General features: G+C 41.5%; 1 protein-coding gene across 2 annotated transcripts in view; it reads left to right on the forward strand.

Annotated features, from left to right (window-relative positions):
* Window positions 1-23,535, forward strand: part of VTI1A (vesicle transport through interaction with t-SNAREs 1A) — a 3,369,915-nt gene that overhangs the window by 2,443,713 nt on the left and 902,667 nt on the right. The gene's annotated exons all lie outside the window — the stretch shown is intronic.

The following is a 23,535-nucleotide window of genomic DNA, read 5'->3' on the forward strand; positions in this document are numbered from 1 at the left end:
GTCTGTGCCGACATTGTGAGTCTTTAAACTCCATCTTGGTTTAATGAGTTGAAGCAGTATTTCCTTTTGCATATCAGTAAATGTTCATTAAGACAGAAATAACATTGTCAGTGTAGTACTTAACAGAGGAATTTGTATAGAGTGGCCAGGAATTCGAGAAGCTTTGTATTATTTATTTCAGACCAACCATGAATGTCATAGTGCACTTTTTGGCTCACATGCTGACCTGATATGTTGTGAATGACAAGCTGTAGTTTCTGATTTGTCTGTCTTTTTACATCAGCTTGAATTTTTTGTAAGTAAACTTCCTCTTTAGCTGAGACAGTATTGTTAAATTAAGATGCCATAGTATTTACAATTTGCCTTGCTGGGAGCTTGGCTGTGTTGTAAAAGCTCTTGGATCTGTTTGATTATTATACTGGTCTTTGTTTAGTTAAGGCTGTGTATCACTAGTCTAAAACATGTTCCTGACCATTTTGGCTCACATATTGGGGGTTGTCATAATGGTTAAGGTGTTTACCTTAGATACAGCAGGAGGTACAGATTTGATTCTCATTTGGGAAGGTTGGCTAGGCTTAAAAAGGACCCTGGTGTTATTAGACTAGTGATCACCTATGAACATGCGGACCTGTATAGTGTGGATGACAAGCTGTAATGTCTGATTTGTCTGGCTTCTTGCATCAGCATGAATTTTCCCCCAACTTGCCCACCCTTTTGCTGCTGTTGCTTTAAAAGTGAATCTTGCTATCACCGCTTATTGTAATCTGACTACCAAAGTCCTTCCCTTCTCCTTTGATTGCTGTTGTCAGTTGTGTAAGCTGATTAAGTATTTTTCCCACTCTTAGTTTTATATAGATCCGTCATACTGAACTCACTCAGTAAACAAGTATTGCTGTTGAGCTAACCTCCCTTACTACAAGTTGTCATTTTCACAAAGCTCCTGTCTGCTTAGCATCCTTACCGTACTCTGAGAGAGTCTTGAATAAATCATGTGCCATCCTTGGCAGATAAGATTTATCTTACTGTTTTACAGTTCATTTAACTTCATCTGACAATTTTTGCACTTCAAATCTTTTTCAGGTACCCTTGTTACTGCATTGTTTTTTGATAGCTGAGAAATGTACTTTTGAGAAGCTTTACTGGCAGTGTTACTGTGTAAGTTGCTACTTTATATTTTTGTTGGTACTTAATTGTTGCATTCCTGCAATTTTGGACCTGCTAAAGGGATTTCAACACAGTTTTCCTTTGTTTTAAGTACCTGTATAAATTTGGCATTTTTGAGAGACTCGTGGCTGATTCCTCTTGATCTCAGCAACACTTGGTGTCCTTGCATCCAGGCACAAGCTAAGTACTAGTTTTAGTTGTGCATTTATCTGTATTTAAGGCTGAAATCACAGCATTTGCTCAAACTGTCCTGCACTTGGTCTAATTTTAAATCGCCTTGTCTAGCTAGTTTGTTAAAGTTGTTTTCTGGTGACTTATGCTCTTAAATGGGTCTACGTTAGAATATTGAAAAAGCAGATCCTTGAATGGCTACATATTGAACATAAAACATCTAAATGGAAAATTACCAAACAAGTATAACTTAGGAAATACGTTCATTGAGTGGCCATAGTTAGCCAACATTGCAAACACAACCAACCAAGGTAGGGCTTTGTCCCCCACCACATCAGTGTGGGAGGCTGTGCCCCCACCTCCTAACTATATATACCAAGCTTGAGATCGCACTACAGTGGGAAAAGGGATAAATCGTGTTACTTCCTAGTTGTTGGCCAACTATGGCCCTTCAGTGAATTTATTTTTGAAGTTGTATGTATTTGGTAATTTTCCAGTTAGATGTTTTATGGTTGATATTTAGCCATGTGTGGATCTGTTTTTTCAATAGCTGAACATGGACCCCTCTCAAGCAATCTTTTTTGTGCTTTTACATTAAGAGGACTGGGGTATTCCATATGGTAGCAGTAGGTGGTGGCCTGTTTTATCTGAGTTGGAAAACACAGAAGTTAACATATAAAACTAGTATTAGGACTGTAAAGTACAGTTTAGTCATGCGCTGCACTAACTTAACCTCAGAGCATCTAGCTTGCGCATCAGGTAGCACTAGTACCACATTCTTGCACTATTCAACTCTAGCCCCTAACCGTAGAGATCACCTTAGAAGAAGTCTGTAAAACCCATTCCTCAAACCCTAATATTCCACCCTGATAAGGTCTGGATGGCAAGGATATGCCATTTCCAAATGTTTCCGTAGTCAGCTTGATTGATGTGGACCTCCTGAGACAATGTAACAATTGTCTCGTGTTCAGTAACAACCTTTTAATCCTTAAAGAAACCAACACAGTATGTGAGAGATGTATGTACTTAATTTTCTTGGAGGCAAAAATCTCACTTGCAAAACAAAGTTGTCAAGAACACACGCACACACACATAGACTGTCTTATGTCGAGGCACTTAAAAAAACAATCTCCACAAATCTCAAAGACTTCCTAAACCTGCAATCAAAGATGCCTGCCCTCGGCAATCTCTAAGAATACACCAAAAGCAACACTAAACACTGCACATAAGTCTACATCCAGTGGACCTCCAAAAACAAAGCACACAAGGCAAACAAACAATTTACCCAGGAGTCTTGTCATAGGTTTCTCCAGTGTATGACACACAGATGACCCAGGTACCAGACTGGACAAGGAGAAGATTACAATCAGTTGCTTATCTGGAGCCAGGATCTGCCAAGTTACACATGTACTCAAGTCATTGCTCCACACATACCAGTATGATTTTTGTCATAGTGCTTGTGGTTGTTAATAACTGGAGATATTGAGACATACCTGTCTGGATTATATGAAGAGAGACCTCATGGACCTCTCTGAATATGTGTCTCAGACTGGGTATGTGCCTTGCATTATTCTGCTTTCACCAAGGAAGGTATCACAGTATGAACAAAAAATGATTGACTTTAACACTTGACTTAGTTTCTGGTGTCAATCCAGGAAGATTCAATATCTGTCAACCTAAGATGACATGGTCAACAGACCACACTGCTTCACCAAATATGGCCTGCACCTGTCCCCCCCCCCCCTCGGGCTTCCTGATTTTTGCTTAAAATTTGTCCACCCCCTTAGAGCCTTTTTTTAGGAAATGCCAAAGTGATAAACTTACTGACATAGGAAATAAAACCCAGTGGAACCTAAAGGTTTTACAGCTCAATACTTAGAGCCTTAACAAGAAACTCCACATCCTACAAATTCTCCTCACTCTGGCAAATACAGACATCTGTGCGATTAAAGAGATGTGGTTTAAAGCCACAAAAAGTACTCTGTCAGTGCAAAGCTGCAGTACCTTCCACACATTTAGACCATCAGCTGCACAGACAAGGACTAAAAGTGGAGGTGTCTCGATTTACATTAGCAACAAGTATACCTCAGGTTTAGTTAAAAAGGATGATACCCTGGAATACATCCATGTACAAATCAATTTAGATGGTCCCTTACCATATCTTAGCAAGCTACAAGTCACCATCTATGTCTCAAGAATACCACACTTCTTATCTACATATACTGGAGGCACTCTCCATCCAACCAAACACTCTATTTTTGGAATACTTTAACTACTCCTCTATAGATAGGCAAATGTACACTGCCAGTAACTTGAAGGCACAGTGTTTCTTGGACATTATTAACACAAATGCCCTTGATCACTTACTACACACAACCAGAGGTTCAAACATACTGGACCTTGTTCTCAGCAATGTGGGAGAGTACTTCACCTGCCCCCTGAACCTCCCGGTGTCACGTTCTCACTGGTGAGGTCAGATCACAGAACTGTCTCATTCAAAATAAAAATCAAATTGGAAAACTTAACAAAACCTGCTACAGTAAGAAACTATTCTAAAGTAAACTGTATTCTGTTTATCACCAGTTTGGCAAAATTCAAAGCCCAGTTCAGCCCAGAGTTCACAACAGCTTATGCAGAATTATTCATAGAAGCACTATGCAACCATGTAAATGTTTGCATAGAGGCTGCTGTACTTACCAGAAGTAAGCCCAAAGCAACCCCAAAAAACACTGCACCGGTGAAATCCTAATCTTAACAGGGAGTATAGCAAAAGGTAAAAAGTCATGGCCAAAGTCAGAAGGAGCAACTTTCATAATAACAAGGGCTCACTAATAAAACTAGAGAGGAAACGAAGGAGAATAATAAAATCCAACAAGGCAGATTACGAGGTCAAGATAGCTTCTCAGGCTGAAGACAACCACTATGTCTGAAACCACAAAAGGAATATGCAGCAGTGTGCAGAACTTGCAGTAATTTATAATACGTTCACTGAGTAGAGTAACATGGCGACTCTGCTGGCTGACAAATTCAGCTCAAACCTTTACTCCCCACTTCTACCCCAACCCCTTGTGAAATCCCTACCAGCATAAGCCTCCCAAATGTCAGCAGGGAGCAGGCTATAGTGACACTTACTAAGGCTAAAAACTGCCTCTGTGGGGCCTGACAGTATCGCACATTGCATCCTAAAAAGCCTGAAACATAACCTATGAGAAACATTTGACTCACTTTTCAACTACAGCCTCAAAATAGATTACATGCCAAGTGAATAGAGGACAGCAGCAGTTATCCCCCCTTACAAAGGTGAGCCACTAACTGACCCCAGAGACTACAGGCCCATTAGTTTGACTAGTCTAGTATGCAAAGCCATGGAACAAATTACTGTGGAAATGATCAACAAAGGCACTTGAAACCTACAGACAGTGGAAGTGGACCCATCCCAGGTTGATTTTGTCAAAGGAAGGTCATGACTACTTAACCTGGTGGATGACTTTGAGAAAGTAACCAAGGAAGTGGATGAAGGGAAAATGGTGCACATCACCTACTAGATCTCGATAAGGCTTTCAGCACAATACCCCACTCAGATATTGTGCACCAACTCTCTAAACCAGGTATAAACTTCTACCAAAACTCACTGGATTGCCAGATGGCTAAAATATAGGACACAAGAGATCTGAATTGGTGAGACCACTTCTGTCAAGAGGCAGGTCACCAGTGGATACCACAGGGCTCTGCTCTGGCCTCACTTCTGCTTGACAGCTAGTTCTTGGAGGTCAGGGCTAATGTCAAGGGTCTCTGGCTCACTACGTTTGCAGAGATCTGAACTGGTGAGACCACTTCTGTCAAGAGGCAGGTCACCAGTGGATACCACAGGGCTCTGCTCTGGCCTCACTCCTGCTTGACAGCTAGTTCTTGGAGGTCAGGGCTAATGTCAAGGGTCTCTGGCTCACTACGTTTGCAGATGACTGCAAATTGAGAGTTATCATAAATTCCCGCCATGACACTAACATCTGGCAAGAGGGTCTAACCCAGACAAATATTTGGTGCTAAAGCCACAGATTAAAACTCAGTGCGGAGAAGTGCATTATAGTGCCCTTTGGGAAAATATCTACACAGGAAAATTACTGCACTGATAACATGCCCATAAGAATTGACCTGGTAATTAGAGATCTGGGAACATATGTAGACAGTAATCTGGCCTTTGACCAACATGTAGCCAAGCGAGGCAGTATGAATTTCATTCTATGTCTCTCAACTTGTAAGTAAGGATATGGCATCCAGGTCCAAGGAAGTTATAGTATCAGTCTACTCATCCCTTATCAGACCTACCGTTGAGTACAATGCCCCCTGTGACATGTACCTGACTAGGCATATGCAACAGTTGGAACGCCCACAGAGGTTCTTCATCAAAAGAATCAAGAGTATTACCACACTGTCCTATATGGATCGCCTTAGAGCCCTGTTTAGAGGTGATTTGTGCTTGGTATGTAAAGCATCCTTAGATCCAGCCCTCATGGACCTTTTGTACATCTGCAAAATGAGCAACGTCAGAAACAGTAGATCCAGGGATATGAACTATGCTTGTGACATAAATAGAACACGCTGACGAGACGGATACTTGAGTCAAAGGATCCCCATGCCCTGAAATAGTGTACCGATCCTTGTGAAGCAGAGTCCATCCTTAACCCTATTCAAATGTAAACTTTACCATTGAATGGGAAATCACAAATTCATCCCTGGGCTGGGCCCCATGTCTCTTGTAGAAAAAGGCTGACAGTGAACATTCCTTAACTAATGTTGTATGGGTAGTCATAAATTCATCCCTGTGTTGGTCCCCATGTCTCTTACAGAGAAGCCAACAGTAAATATTCCCTAAAAAAAATACCCCCCGCATATTTTTTTAGCAAACTCCTAATATATCCCTCCTAGCAAATGCATCCCCCCATTTAAGATGCACGTGTTACCAGGGGATACAATTGGGTTGGGTTTCATGGCTAGGCTTACAAAGGCCCTGGTGGTCATTAGCCTAGTATATACCTATGAACCTGTGAGCTTCTAGAATTTAGAGGATGAGACTTTAAGTGAGTAAAGTACGTAATTAAGGATAATCTTTAATGGAAGGTGGATGTGTTTTGCATGAGGGTGTCTGGGATAATAAAAGTGGTGAAATAAATAAAATGGCTGCACCCACGGTATATAAAGATATACCATGCATGCAGAAAAGACTATAAACTGTTTTTTGAGATAAAGCAGTCTTTGACTGTTCAGAAATAGATTTCACCAGATAAAGAGACGATAGAGGAGTGGATCCTAAGAACATATTTAGGAATAGCAAGGAATGCCCAATTTACGTGTTTGCTCATTTTTTGAATGACAGGTGAATGGGTTGTCACTGACAGCTTCCCAAAAGGAATAAACAAAGTTCACAGCACTAATTTTTTTTCTGCCACAGCTGTCATTCAGAGAGTCACAAGAAATCATTACAACTATTTGCACAGTTTCTTATTCAGAGCCATACTTTGTTACCTCCGATGTGATAACTGTTTTGCACACAAAATACATTTCAGTGTCTGTGAAAAAGGATAACTGTAACCACAAACATCAAAAACTAAATGAAATACTTGGTAGTCTTGTAGTAAAGGTCAGTCTTTTTCAGCTTAACAGTAGGTCTTGTTAAGTAGGTCAGTCCTGCAAAATATGTAGTCTTAGTATGCTTTTTTTTTACTATATTGCTGCAAGAAATATACCACTATACATTAGCTCACCTTGTAAAAATGTAGGATTGCAGAATGTTTTATTTGCTGTATTAGTATGGAAATGGTATAGTTAGTGAATTGATGTTTTCAAAAAGGATTGCTGTATCCTGAAAACCATTTTGCTCTTTAAAGTGATATCCATAAATGTTTATCGGCTGTTCTTGCCGAGCAGGTCCAGCTAGCAGTGGTTGAAAGAAGTCCTCGTGTGCCAGTTCACTTACCCAGATAAATTATGAATATATATTTCTATATACGTGTGTGTGTGTGTGTGTGTGTGTGTGTGTGTGTGTGTGTGTGTGTGTGTGTGTGTGTGTGTGTGTATGTATGTATGTATGTATATATATATATATATATATATATATATATATATATATATATATATATATATATATATATAAATTCCAAGCACTATGACAAAATGTAATTTTAATAAAATATAAAATGTAATATTTATATATACACCTCGGCGTTCATCAAAATCTACTGCCAGTCATTAGCGGACCGGAGTTCCGCTGTGGCGACCCCTAACCGTGAAAAGCTGAAAGACAGCAACAACGTGTGTGTGTGTGTGTGTGTGTATATGTATATATACATATATATATATATATATATATATATATATATATATATATATATATTTAAAAGTGCTATGAAAAAGATGTAATTGCCTTTTAGATGTAGTTACAATAGAGCTTTACCTGATACAATACTGTTTCCTTCTTTTAACATGTTATTAGAAACTGTAAGATTTGTTCCATGCAAGTAAAAACATACTTATTAATTATGTTTCACCACACAATATCATAAGCTATCCAGAAAATATCACATTTATTGTTTGGCAAAGTATAGCATACTAAATAACACTTTGGCATTTGAGTTCGCTGTAGTACTTAAGAGAAACCCTTTATTTAATTTGTAATAATCTTATATTTATTTCTGAGATGCTCTAACAGAACCACAGAATCGTTCTTAAGCCTGTTACGTCTCACCAAGTGCAAGCAACTGCAATACAGGTAAAACATGCTGATAGGGACAGAACCTTCAAACAGTAAGTAGCCTGTGTCCCTTGTCCCCCTTTATTTATTATATCTAGCATAGCCATTGTTTTGTGGGGGGGGGGTATTATAATGACCTTCTACACCAGATTATCTTCCTTGTCCACAGATCAGACCACTGACCAGTTATATCCCATGTATTTTAGGATCATTGGACCATGTCTTAGATTATGTTGAGTATTAATATGTAGGAGACTGAGGATTAGTCCATATAAAATCACTTTGGCTAGCAGATCTAGGAGAGACTCTCTTTCTCTGAGATCATCCCTGTGGGAGGAATAAAGACACCTTGTTAAAGTTTCAGAAGGTTTATTCATTTAAGTAGCTAAACGGACAAGTGTTCTTTTGCTAATACATTACATTCAACAGGTTAGTTATTGAAAGGCAGTTGCAGACAATGATGTGAGGGTCTGGGTGAGCTCACTGGAGAAAAATCTGGGAGATGGAAAAAGAAGCCAATCCCAAATCTTAGAGGTTAGTTATTTGAATATTCCTGAAAGACCTGTGAGGGTTTACCAGCTCAGCATCCAGGAAAAGGCTCAGGGATTTTCTCTTGCTCCCCCAGCATAGGCCCCTGGCTATCCCTCCTGTTTTAGATATATTAGATGATGTGTACACAGAAGCCAGCCTCAACCCAGATTCTTTACCTCCAGCTCCTGTTAAACCAGACAGGTATTACCGGGTTCCTGATTCACACCAGGTCCTATACAAAAGCCATACTGCTGACCCAGAAACTATTTCACAGGGTCCCAAGGGAATTAAGGCCTCTACTGCTAAAAACCCATTACCTTCAGAGAGAGATTCCAGAGCTTTAGAAAGGTGGGGGGAAAAGGTGTATACCTCGGCCACTTTAACCATGAGGGCATTAAACTGTCAGTTCCATATGTTAAAGTATCAACAGTTTTTGTTATCTCAGTTGAAAAGCAAAATGACACAACCAGAACAACCAGATTTAAAAGAGTTGCAGGATTTGTTGCATGGTGCAGAGCAAGTGGGTAAACATACCTTGCAGTGTGGTTTTGATGCTTTAGAGGCCTCATGTAGAGCTGCTGTTACGGGGCCTGTTATACATAGACATGCTTGGCTCAAAGAGCAAGCCTTACCAGATCATGTCAAAGCTAAATTACTAGATGCACCTCTTCAAAAAGATGTATTGTTTGGTGTTAAAGCTGAGGAGGTACTAAAGAAAATGGAGGAAAAAGCTAAATCAATGCAAACAGTGAAAGATTTCCTGCAGGTACAACCTCCACATTTCAGCAGAAACTGGCCTTCAAAAAATTGGTCCTTTCCAGCCACGGACAGACCTCAAAGAGGCAGATACAGACGCCCAAGGGGTAGAGGGCAACCTCAAGGATCTTTCAGAGCCAGACAGTGGCAAGCACCAACCCCAAGAGGTGGAGAAGATAAATCACAGTCATTAAGAAAGCAGACACAATGACTTCCCCCTTTACCTGCCAAGCAAAGCTTTAATGGCAGCACCTTTGGGCGGAAAACTGGCATTATTCTCAAAAAATTGGCAAATTGTCACAAAAGACAAATGGATTCTGGACATTATAGACAGAGGCTACAGGTTCCACTTTCCCACCCTTCCAAAAATGAGAGGCATGCCAAACCTGCCACAAAAATCAAAGGGCAGAGGCACAAAAACAAATTTCAGCTCTCATGGACATGAAAGCGATTCAAGAGGTACCTGCAAAAGAACAAGGCCAAGGGTTTTATTCCAGACTATTCCTGGTACCAAGGAAAGACAAAGATTGGAGACCTATTTTAGACCTATCCATCCTAAACACATATTTACAGGTACCAAAATTCAAGATGCTCACATTACAGCAGCTTCTTCCCATGCTGGGCAAGGAGTCTTGGCTGGTAACATTGGACCTCAAGGAGGCATACCTGCATGTCCCTATCAGACAAGATTGCAGAAGATACCTCAGATTTCTTGCAGGTTCAACCCATTATCAATTCTCTGCATTGCCTTTTGGCTTATCTACTGCACCCAGAGTGTTTACGAAATGCCTGGCATCAGTAATTGCCTTCTGCAGACTTCAAGGAATACAAATATACCCATATCTGGACGACTGCCTGATCCAAGCGGACAGCAAGGACGTACTTCTGAAACACCTGGCGTTTGTAATAAAACTGTTGAACTTTCTGGGATACACAGTCAACAAAAAGAAATCAAAACTAATACCCTATCAACAAATAATTTTCCTGGGTGCCAGCTTGAATACAACCACCCAGATGGCCTACCTCACGCCAGACAAACAAGGGCAACTGTCTCAATACTTCAGCAAAATGGCAACCTTCACCAGGCTGACTGCAAGAAAAGTCCTGCAGGCTCTGGGATTCATGGCATCTTGCATCCTTCTGATCCCATGTGCAAAGCTGCATATGAGGAAACTTCAATGGTACCTAAAAAACTTATGTTCTCAACACAGCCACAGCTTGGAAACAATTATACCACTCATTCCACGCCTTCAAAAGGAATTTTTGTGGTGGGCTCAAGCATGCCAAAGAAACATAGGTCTCCCTTTCTGCGTACCTCAAGCAAATCAAATCATCACAACAGACGCCTCGGACTACGCCTGGGGTCACACATGACAGATCAGTGCATTCAGGGAAAATGGTCCCAAAAAGAGAAGCACCTACACATCAACCAAAAGGAAATGCTAGCAGTGCAAAATGCTATTATGGCCTTCAAAGACCTACTGCATCCAGGTCAGCTATTGATAAGGACAGACAACACCACAGTGATGTGGTACATAAACAAACAGGGGGGAACTCATTCATACCCCCTGTGCAGACTAGCCATGACCCTATGGAACACAGCACTGGAATTGCAAATTCAACTTCAGGCACAATTCCTGCCAGGGAAGGAAAACACACTGGCAGACAGCCTAAGTAGAAATATGACAGATCCACACGACTGGAAGTTACATCCTCAAGTTTTCACAAAGATAACTCAGGCATGGGGACAGCCAGACATAGATCTCTTTGCTACCCACAGAAATTACCAATTGAAAACATTTTGTTCAAGGACCTATCATCCACAGGCCTGGAAAGTGGACGCACTTTCTTTCAATTGGACAACGTTGACAGTCTATGCCTTTCTGCCTCTTCCTCTGCTGCCCAAAGTTCTATTAAAAGCCAGAGCAGAGAGGCCAAAAATGATTCTCATTGCTCCAGATTGGCCAAGACAACACTGGTATCCGCTCCTGAAGAGCCTGACACATACCCCACCATGGATCCTACCTCTAGTGCCTCTTCTGTTGTCCCAGCACAACTTCAAGACTCTTCACAGCCAGCTCAAAACTCTAAATCTAGCTGCATGGAGAATCCCCTGATTTCCCAACAGACCCTCCTCTCCAAGGAGGTGCAGGATGTCATCTTGGAGGCCAGAAGACCTTCTACTAGAAAAGCCTACTCCGCCAAATGGAAACGATTTTGTGCCTGGAATCAGGAAAAGGGCCAGAATCCTTGGGTAATAAATTTACCTCAAATTTTACAGTACCTAGCTGAGATGTTAAACAGTGGACTTTCCTTCTCCTCCATCAAAATCCACGCTTGAGCCATTTCTGCACAATACAACACAGATCCTCCTTTATTCCCTCATCCTCTCTTAAGACAGTTCCTCAGAGGGGCAAAGAATATAAACCCCCCAAGGAAACCACCAGTCCCTGCTTGGGACCTGAACTTCATATTGGAAAAGCTGACCCTTCCTCCCTTCGAGCCAGCTGCTTCAACAGAACTACAATACTTGTCATGGAAAACAGCCTTCCTTCTGGCTATCACCTCAGCACGCAGGGTTTCGGAACTACAGGCCCTCATGGCTGTGCAACCTTTCATCATTTTCCATCAGGACAGAGTTTCCTTACGAACCAACCCTACCTTTATGCCAAAGGTAGTATCTAGTGTAGCCTTGAATCAGACTATCCACTTACCTACCTTTTACCCTAACCCACAAAACAAAGGGGAAAGACTACTGCATTCCTTGGACATTCACAGACAACTTCGTTATTACTTGGACAGGACAAAGCCATTCAGGAAATCCGAGCAACTCTTTGTGTCCTATGCTACAGGTGCTCAAGGAAAGGCTATCTCCAAACAGACAATCTCAAAATGGATAGCCCACTGCATACGATTTTGTTACTTATTTCATGGAAAAGCTGTGCTTTCAAGCATCAGATCCCACTCCACAAGGGCCACAGCTACCTCTGCAGCTTTCCTCAGAGGGGTTCCTACCAAGGACATTTTGGAAGCAGCCACTTGGAGTTCAGTGCACACTTTCTCCAAACACTATCACCTTCCACTATACTCTAAATCTAGAGCGGGATTTGCCACAGCTGTCCTGCAGGGCATCCTTGCTCCTCCTAGTTCCACTTAGTGCCTGCCACCCCTACTTAGCTTTGGGATTCTTCCCATCTGTAATGACTGCAGCTGTATGCACGATGAACATAGTACAGTTTTGTACCTATCATAAATGTAGATGTTCGAGTGCTCATACAGCTGCAGTCCAGGTTCCCCCTCCTCCATCCCCTCTTAGGACAGGCCTTACGACAAACCCCTTCTCATACAACCTATTTGGGGTATTCTTTTATGGTGTATTTGCTTGCAACTACTGTTTTTTGATTATTCTACAGTGCATGATTACATAAGTTTATGTTTTGCCTTCCTTCTGGGGGCACCTGACATCTGGGGCAAGAAAAACTGAAGAAGATGGCGTTGGCTGCCTCTTTTATACCCCTGCCGCACTGACGTCAGGGAAGAAGCGACGACAACCGATGCCGGACCTAGACTTTGGAATTCGGCCGATCGAGGACCCGCCTGACGGCAGGATAACCCCATCTGTAATGACTGCAGCTGTATGAGCACTCGAACATCTACATTTATGGTAGGTACAAAACTGTACTTTTGAATACTTAGTAATTCTGTATAATATTTCAAATTATATATATTTTTATTATTTTTGTGACTTAGGATGAGTTTAAGTTTGCTACTTCTGCTACCATTATCTGATCTGGTTAATATACAGTGATTAATTTTATATATATATATAGCATGGAGCATTTCTCCCTGGGCCTCCGCTGAAAACAGGCTCTGTGGAACCTAGTCGGACTTTCCCGGTCAACAAATGATAAATGATAAATAAATAAATATATATATATATATATATATATATATATATATATATATATTTTTTTTTTTTTTTTAAATCTTCCACGCAGAGAAGTTTCTTACACTGTTTTGTTTTTTGGACCCAGCATACTTGTTTAGTGGGTTGTTTGAGACTTGGAGGATACCACGGGAATTACTTGTATTTTTATTTTTAACAAGCAAAACATGCAACACACCTTGAGCTGCCACTGTAGAACTATATTTGAGAAAACACTTTTGCATGAGCTTTATCAGATCCATTTGATAGAGTGGTTTCCACTTTGATAATTGAAAATGCCTGCTTTTATGAAGCTATTCCCAGTCTTTATCAGCCTGTTTTGTATCGCATGTGTTATAAAGTCTGTGTCTGCCTTTGTGAGGCTCATATTCTTTGAAACAAATTATAAAAGCTTTATTATAGAACTTTTTCCAGTCCTCTTGTCATGGAATACCAGACCTGACTTGAGCTTTCAGAAGTACCCCTGTTTACTGTGTGAGAAACTCAGATGTGGAGTAGGTGCTAGGTGGAAGACAGAGTTCTATGACATAATCAGATGGTTTGATTGCTACATCAGTTATGGAAATTAATTACAGTTGCGACACTCTGGCAATATTGTTGTACTATTTGTTGCAATCACATACTGAATGTAGCTCTTTTCCATAAGGAAGACAAAGGACAAGTGGGAAAATATAGACACTAGTGAAGATATTGGTTACATTTTTCTAGATCTAAAGATCAGACCCCCCAACCCACTCGAAGAGCTGTGAAATGCATTTTATTCCAGTCTAGACAGACAGAGATACTATTTTACACTGAATACTGCTTTAAAATATCCTGCTTTTCTTTTGAATGGGTAGCTAAAGTGCTGTGCTGGATGGGCCATCTCTTGACTATCACACTCCTTTCAAATTTTCATCTATAATCCTTACCACCCTTTATATGTTTTGTTGTTCTGTCCTCTCAAGAGAGCTGCATACCAAGTTGTCCTGCCCTATTTTCGGTAACCATTTCTAGTTACATTTCCACATTTAATGTTGCATCTTTACCTCTCACTCTCAAAGGTGTGCATGTGTTATGCAATGTTGTTCTAAGACATAAGGCATTTTTGTTTTGACTTGTGTATGTACAAGTAACACAGTGCTTTGCTAGGTGGTGCTTTGCATACAGAATAGTGGTGCATAGTGAGTGTGACAACCCTCCACTGGACCAGTAATCAAGGAGCCTCTATCCTCACCACAGGCAACAGTGGGGGAAGTTCACTGACAGGATGACAAATACACACACACTATTTCCAGATGCAGCTGTTTGCATCAAGTGCAGTTTCCCTTAAGGGCACACAGAGACCACAGTCAGTCTGGGGCTGGTTTCTCCAGATCCTCAATAAGACTTCCCACTGGCACAGCTATAGAGTTGGGATCTCAGCTGAGTGACCAAGCCAAGAACTCCAGCACCCTCTCTGTTCAACCAGTGCTTTGTGTCCCTGCCCAAGTAGTAGCTCACACGCACACACACACACACACACACACACACACACACACACACCTGGGAAAGACTGGCACAGGTTTACTAGCTATGTCCCCTTCTGCCTAGACTATAAGGTAGTTATCACTCCCACCAGTCACTCCTTATCAGCTACTTTAGGGCCCTTAACAAAGGGTGTCTAGTTTTACTGTGTAATATTAATACTAATCCAAATTGTAGTTTGACCAAGAGCAAGGCTATTAGGAGTGGCCCACACAGTGTCACCAAATAAATATGCAAGTACTCTCAAAGCTTAAGTATCTCTACACAGACCAGGAAACTTACTTCATTAGAGCAAGGCAGATGTTGTGGTGAATGGTTCTTGTCAGGTCCAAGACTGAATACAGAATGCTGTGTCTCACTAAGAGACTTCTCAAATTAGTATCTAAAATATTACTACTGGGATAGCTTGCAGAATGACATCATTTTTTGTCATTTGACTTTTAGTTCCCAAGCCAACCACCCCCCCCCCCCCATGGATAGAAGCCTGCAGCATTTAGCATCTACTTGTAAAAATATACAGACAAGGGCTTTTCCTCATATCTTTGGCAGATGCTGGAAGTCATAAAACAATTGCATTCATTCATGCTTCAAAAGTTGCAATTAGTTCACTCCAATGACAATACAGAAAGTTGATAAAGTTCCCTGTGAGGAATGAAAGCACTAAATCTTTGAGTAAGTACAATATCAGTGTTTCAAGCTCATTTGGAATGTTTATCCACTGTGTACCTTTGGAGTTTTAGTGCCTTTATTGGGTCCAGGGTGCCAACACTGAGGTGTTTGTTATTAGTGGTTTGTTCTCAGTCTTTCTTCATCTCTTTTGGTTCGTGGTTCACAATACAGAAAGTTTCTTACTACAGACTTGTGTCTCTAGCTGCATTGACAATTTGAGAGAGAGCCTTTTTATTGTGTAGCCTGTAAAGCAATTTAATTTCAGATATTTTTCTAAAGTTTGCTGGACTGAGGTTAACCTCCTGTATTCCAGTTTCCACTGTTAAAGTATATACATTTAAACAGTTACAATAGTGCATGTACATTTCTGTTCTCTTCTAGTAGGGCACACTGTGGTTACATTTCAACACAGCACTTACAAATATCTTTTTTAACACACACATCTGTACAAGCAGTTTATTATACACTTGACATAAAATTTTAATACATTTGTAACACAAGCATCTTGTATAAATCATTTCAATATTCACCAGTGACATATAATTATTTACAAAATTCCAGCTAGCTGTACTGGCAGTATCTCCTTTCATCACAGTGGGATCCAGCAGCATAGGTAGGGTGTGGAGAAAAAGGTACCTGGGTGCAGGGTGTTGGGGGAGCAATCAGCCAGTCTCGCTCTCTCTGTAATGCAACACCAGATTTTAAAAGCCGGTATTGGATTTGTAGTCAAACCTGAGCACTGTAGCACTCTGTGTGTGGTCTAAACTGCAGCAGTTGCTTGCTACAGTTTAAAAGTAACAACAAAAAAAAATAACTGAAACATGAGTTCTGTAGTGCTCCTTGCAGGCAAGGTATAAACTGTGTCAACTGTTTGGTGCATTTTTAGAAAACGGTTGGCTGCAATTCAAGAACCGAAAGTATTTTTTTTTACTTAAATATGTTGAAGGAGGGTTGAGGGCAGGGCAAAGAAATGGAAGCTGAATGGATAGGCAGGATGGGGTGGGCATGGATTTCATGCATCTGGCCCACCTGGTTGGTGTGCCAGTAGAAGGAATATCTTTTTTGCTCTTCATTTGAAGATATGGGCTGCTTTTTGAGCCATTTACTCTTACTGCTTTTCATATATATATATATATATATATATATATATATATATATATATATATATATGAGTCTACTGCTTTTCATCGAATACCACGTATTTGAAAAAGAGCAGTAGACCGCTCAGTTATGCAAAAGTGCACTTCCGCTAACTGAGCTTCTGTGAACGGATCGCACCACAGTGGAGGACAGCAGGAAAACATGCTATGTCCTCCACTGTGGTGCGGTAGTTACGGACCTTAGAGTTAGGGCACAGGCCATGGTAAGGGGATAGCTAGTAGGGCTATCCCCTTACCATGACCCACGCCCTAACCCTAAGGTCTTTAACTACTACACTACAGTCAGTAGTAGCCCGTTCGCTGAAGCGGGTTTCGCGAAAGTGCACTTTCGATTAAGTGCACTTTTGCTTAACCCAGGGTCTACTGTGTGAGTTTGAACAAGTGTATTTTCGAACTTATATAGTAGACCCATATATATATATATATATATATATGCAAACAGCACTGAACTACATAACAAAAACCAGTAAGAGTAGATGAGTCAACCAGCAGCCCATATCTTCAAATGAAGAGCAAAAAAAAACAAAACAAAAACAAAACACTTCACTGTAATAAGCCGATTGCTAGCTTGTAAGTGATTGGCTTGTTACAGTTAGATCTACTGTCTGTCTCTATCTCTCCAGATATATATATATATATATATATATATATATATATATATATATATATATATTTTAGGGCCACTGACTTGTTATTGTTATGGACACTGTCTTCAGGATCCAGAACAGAGCATTATTGGTGTCTTCATCCTGAACTAGTGTTACCACTAGTTAGCATGTCATTTTTATGTGCTATGCCATAAAACTGACTTAGCAGTCAGCTCTTATAACACTGCATTATGACATAGCAAAGCAACAAACTGCAGAGAGGAGGGTTAACACATAGTACTAAGTTCTGTAAAAGTAATGCAGGTGCTTCCCTTTGTTGCCTTCTTTTAAATGCAGCCTCCCTTTGGAGAGGTATCGGTGTGTCACCAGATTGCTCAATTTCATCCATCTCATCTCATTTGCTGTCTGCGTTACAGGTCTTGCTCGACTTGCAAAGGTTGATGGAGCCTGAGGGTGGTTATTGCAATGCACACATGGCTTCTGGTTGAATAGCTTTGCATTTTCTATGATTCATATGATTTTGATGCTTCCTGACAGTAACTATGTCATAGTTACGTAGGCTAGTCTTTTCACTTGTGGTTTACTTCCAGAGTCGGAGTCTGTAGGACTGACAACAGTAAGGTAATCATGCTGCTGCCACTGTTATTCCTGCATTTAACCCACACACACACACACACACACACACACACACACACACACACACACACACACACACAGCCATTTTCAGTGCACACAGCTTCATTAAATTGCTTTGAACATGGATTAAACTAACTAATACATGGGTGCACATGTGAATTCCATTTCTCAATGGATGAATGCTGGTGTTAGCAAGGCAATTATAGGTAACCACTCCCAAACTTAATAGGTGGTACAGTAAATTTAAGACATTTAGGGACCAATTTAAAAGTGTGAGCTCAGTTTTGCTGCAGTATTGTCTGATAAAATTTGTATCACTACTATCATAAAATGCTGTACCAACTAGTGCCCTAGGCAAAAGGGTTCCACGGCACCCCCACCACACTACCTGGTGCCCCCATCCTGGTCTACCTACACCAAATAAATACTGGAAAAGCGCCCCTGCTAGACCAGCGCCCTAGGCAGCCACCTAGTTGGCCTATGCCTAAGGCCGGCTATGTGTACCATATAAAAAATGTAGTGTATATGCATGTGTATATATATATATATATATATAGATAGAGAGAGAGAGAGAGCGCACGAGCGAGCTAGATCTGTACATATAGATATGTACTTAAACACTCACACACGCTTGCATACTACATTCAGGTACACCCTGCAGATGGTAGCACTGGGTAGGCAGACAACTGAAGATTTACACTGTATTTTCCCCTGCCTCACATCTGTATCCCTAAAGGGAAAGCACCTCGGGATGACACTGGTGTCTGACAAACTACCTTCACAGTTTGGACCTTAGTCATTCCAACGGATGTTAAACTCTGACTACTACTGCTTGTTTCAGAAAATGTTTTAAGTTTGGCCTGAGTGCATCTAAGGCTACCAGGGTTTAGTTAGTGAAGGGGAGAAGCAAAAGGTGTGGTCTGCTTGCCTGTTTTGGGGGTGAGGCACTAAGGAGTACACTGGATAGGTGCAATTTCTGTGGAAGCGAGACCATAGGGAGACCAGGGAAACCGCCTCCTTGATTCATGGGAGGAGTTCCTTGAAGGGAATGTCCTTTGTTGATAAATGTCTGCACATCTGTTTCTCTGTGCAGTTGCAAGTCTTTGGAGGTGTATTGGGGCTGTAAAAAAGAAGAAAATGTTATAAGTCAGATTATTTTAACTAAGTAACATCGCTGTTTCATAATTAATGTATAACTAATATACAAGACATCTTATAAGGAATTTATTTGTATTACAACATTTTAGCAGCTGTTTTATTATATAACTTCAGAGCAACTGGTATTATTCCTGTTTCAGTGGTTTGTTCTTGTGTTCTGAAAGTCATTCTTCCTTGTGAATTAGCTTGAGGGCTCAACATAGGAAACTACTAAGTGCGTATATTCAGCAGACCTACCCTGATTACATTTTAGAGTATGCTGGCACTCTCTGAAAGTGCATTGGGGCCTGGGTCATAATTTCAGTTACCTGATAAAAAGTACAATAAATTAAATTAGTTAAAATTAAGTATTAAAAGAATTAATGTAGAACAGAATAAAATAAACATCATCAATGGGAGTATATATATGCACACATGCACACACACACACCTACCTGATATTAGAAATTTGGTCAGATGTAGGAGTGAGCTACAAAGGGCTCTAAGGTAGCATTCAGTATTCAGGCTACGACGTAAGAAATAATGAGCAACTTTTTGATTAAATTAGTTAAAATTAAATATTAAAAGAATTAATGTAGAACAGAATAAAATAAACATCATCAATGGGAGTATATATATGCATACACACACACACACACACACACACACACACACACACACACACACACACACACACACACACACACACACCTACCTGATGTTAGAATTTTGGTCAGATGTAGGAGTTAGCTACAAAGGGCTCTAAAGTAGCATTCAGTATTCAGGCTACGACGTAAGAAATAATGGGCAACGTTTTGATCTGATGTTGTCTTTTTCATCCATCTCAACCTGAAGGTTATCAGATCAGCCTCAGATCTGACACTTGTATCTTCAGAATGTTCCAGATCGGAACATTCTGACACTTGTACCTTCAGAATGTTCCGATCTGGAGCTCAGCCGGCTTTACCCCTAATTCTTTGATCTGTCTCTCCTCAGATCTCATTTGCCACTATCACCATCAGATCACGGCCCAAAAACACTGCAAATATGTATCCGTTTTGCTTATCTTCTGCTTTGGATTTTGCCTCAACTATCCTTTCTTAGTAGTGTTTTCTGTATTTTCTCTCTCTAGTACTTTATTTTTTTATAGTGATAGGTTAGTGTAGCATGTTATGTTTGTTGAGTTTTAGCATGCTGTTGTAGGTAGTCAGCTGTCCCTCAATGTGCTTTCTTAGTAGGAGTTGATAGTAACTGTAGTAAGAGTAGGATTATTGTTGTTGTTTAATTGCATAGCTTTGTACTTTAGTGTACATATATGTTGCGGTGTGGCATGTATTTAAAGCTTTGGGGTTTCAGGAGTGTCAGATGTGGGCACAGATTGCCCCCACAGGATGCCTATGATAATTGCGTATACTGTTTGGTCATGGCGCACTTAGATGTTGAGTGTCAAGTCAGTGCTGCATTTAGTGTCAGAGCCCTGGCTAACAGAAGGGTGAAATTAGTGATGAAAGCCCTTCTCCAGCCCTCAGCTGCTTCTTTTTCTGCCTCTCCCAGTAAGAAACCAAAAAGAAGGGAGAAAAGGAGATCTAAAGATAAAGAGTCTGCCAGATCCAAAACTAAGAACAGAGAAGTGTGTAAATGCTCTTTCTTTTTCACTGAGGACCAGACAGAACTGAAGGTTTATCATCCTTCTGCTCCTCTGGCTCACTCTCTAACAGGACTTTCGCTGCCTGTCTGGCTCTGATCCCCAGTCACTGTGGTCCTGGCTTCTAAGTCCTCTAATTCTCCCATCCTTAGCATTCCAGGCCATTCCTCTTCAAGGATCCTTCTGTTTCTTTGGGCAGGGTTCATTCCTCCTTTTGCCCGATTAACTCTTTGGAATTTTCTCCAGGATCATCTTCTTCTCCCACCCAGATATGAGCTTCATCCTTCCAGATCTGAACCTCAGGTCCTACAGCAAAGAGACTGTCTAAGCCACCATCCATGGCTTTTTCTAAGTGTTCTAGGTCATTGGGAGCCATAAGTCATCTGATTCGGACAGCTGATGCATTTCTTTCTTAAGGCCCAGATGGACCTAGAGTTCATCCACTACTTTTTTGGCTCCAATGATTGAGTCTTATGGTTCCTCACACAGTTGCCTTAGTTCCATGGATGCCAGGTCTGATGGTCCAGCTGCCTTCTCCCTGCCAGTGCTGTCCTCTTGGCCACATCTGACAGTGATGCTTAACTTGGTGTTTTCTACTCCGGTTTTTTCAGAGTCAAGTGCATCTCAGAGCCAAGCAATTGGGATGGCACTCCAGATTGGGGTTGACCTTGTAAGTCTCAGAGTTGACCCTTTCCCCTTGGTGCTTCAGCTCTTAGTAGCTCAGTATTGATCTCAACATCAGAGCTGGCCAACTCAGCACTGGACACTGGTTTCTTGCTTGAGTCCATGGATCTGAGGCATGCAAGGTCCATTCTTCCAGCTTTGGTGTGTGCTTTTGATGATGATGAGAGGACCCTCTCCTGTTTGGAGGTGGGAGCCTTGGCATCTGATTCGGATCCATCCCTCTCCCTCCCCCATTCTTTATGATGTTAGGTCCCGAGGCTTCCAAGCATTTAGGGCCCCCTCTCTCTCTTCTTGGCCTTCTCCTGCTTCTCTCCCCAGGGAGGTACATGGGAAGAGTAATGCAAGATGAAGCACTTGGATTCTCCTGAGGAGTCCCTCAGCGAGGATACTGACCTTGATGAAGTTGAAGGCTCCCCCAAATTCCCCCACAAAGATGCCCCCTGTGGAGATTTGCTCAAACTGCTGAAACATGGGGGGGGGTGGACCACTGAATCCTCTTCCCAGAGGAGTCATTGTTTTCATGAGGCTGTCGGCATGTGTCCATCCACATCTCAGGTGGTCCCCGCTGTAGATACCCTTGTGGACTTGGTTTCTCTGAGGGCCTAGAGAGAACCCGATTTAATGGAACTTATGCCCTGGAAACCCAAAAAAGTCTTGGTTTCCCCCTCCCTCCAAAGACAGACCTTACTGGAGCAAGGGTCTGCTTTGGACACTATTGTGGTTGTGGCAGCCACTAAGAAGGGCATCATCAAAGAGAGTTGCTCAGTCCAGTCACACAACAGAGTGTTCAGGCTTTGGATCATTTGGGAAAGTGCACATATGCTTATGTATGTGTGCTGAATTACCTTGCTCATTTGACAAAATTTAAGAGGTACATTATCTTGAAAGTGTGAACAGTTGTGAAGAGTCAGCAGTCCATAGACTTTCAAAAGACCCTGGAGGCTCATTTGTTGATAATATTCTTTGGAATTATGTTGTTGTCCAATGCGGCAGATGGAATGTCTCATGCAGTAGGCATTGGTATTGCTATGCGCCATCATGCCTGAATGTACTTATTCAACTTTGCTGACTGCTTCAAGGTGTCCTTTGTCAAGGCTCCTGTTGATGGTTCTGAACTTTTTGGCCCAAAGGTCAGAGAGAGACTGGGTAGGAATGAGAAGGACATAAAGACACACCGTCTGCCATTGGGGTTCACCTCTCTACCCCTCAGAGGTCTTTTTCAAGTCACCAGAAGGATGGGAAGCTCCTCTTTTTTTTTTTGTAAGTCACAGCAACCTTTCTGGGTCTTCACTCGTGACAGTTCCCCTGAGGCAACTCCAGTGGATGCCACTCATAGGGCAGGGCCGGTCTGCAGAACCAAGATTTCCACTTTACTTTCTCTGGGAAGCTCATCCAGCACCCATGAAGGGTTGCCAGGTTGTGGCACTCTGGAGGAGGTTGGGGGATGTCTGACTGTCCACCCAAAGGCTTGAGGGACCATCACGTTAGATGAGTGAGTATTGAGAGTCAGCATCCAGAGTTTGTACAATCCCTTTCTGTTCACTCTGAAGGACTCACAAAAATCCCTTCCTGATGTGGCACACCATCTGCAAAGGGAAGGTTCATAGGTTGGTACTAGGCATTTGGCCCTAGGGCCTATACAAGCCTAGCCATAACAATTCCCTGGCTATTTCTTCCCACAGTATTTACTTCCCTGGACCCCTGTCTAGCAGACAGGGGTAAATTTCCTATCTCCCATCCAATCATCAAGGTTCCTTTTGAAGAGGGCCAAAGAGGCGCTGTGCTTGACATGTATGGGCAGTCTATTCCAGAGTCTGGGGAGTCTCTGGGTCAGGAACCTATCCCTCCAGCATGTTTTGTTCATTGTGATAAGGTTTAGATCCCTGGAGCTTGTCTCTCTGAAGGATTGCGATTTCTTTAAATATAGCATGTCCAACAGCTCTGGGTTTGACATGGCATTGTATGTTAAGCAGAGATTGCCTCTGAGTAGATGCTATGCGATAGGGTATAGGTGGAGTTTTTTTAGACAGTCAGCATAGGGCATCTTATTTAGGCCTGTGATTCTTTTAGTGAGGTATTTCTGCGGCCTTTCCAGTTGTTGCAGATGTCTTGAGCAGCAATGGAAATCCAAAAACTCTGAAGGACTCAACTGAGTCATGTAGGAGGTCATATCA

This window comes from Protopterus annectens, chromosome 14.part0 (genome assembly GCF_019279795.1).
Source record: "Protopterus annectens isolate FY-2018-M chromosome 14.part0, PAN1.0, whole genome shotgun sequence".
Taxonomy (NCBI): Eukaryota; Metazoa; Chordata; order Ceratodontiformes; family Protopteridae; genus Protopterus; species Protopterus annectens.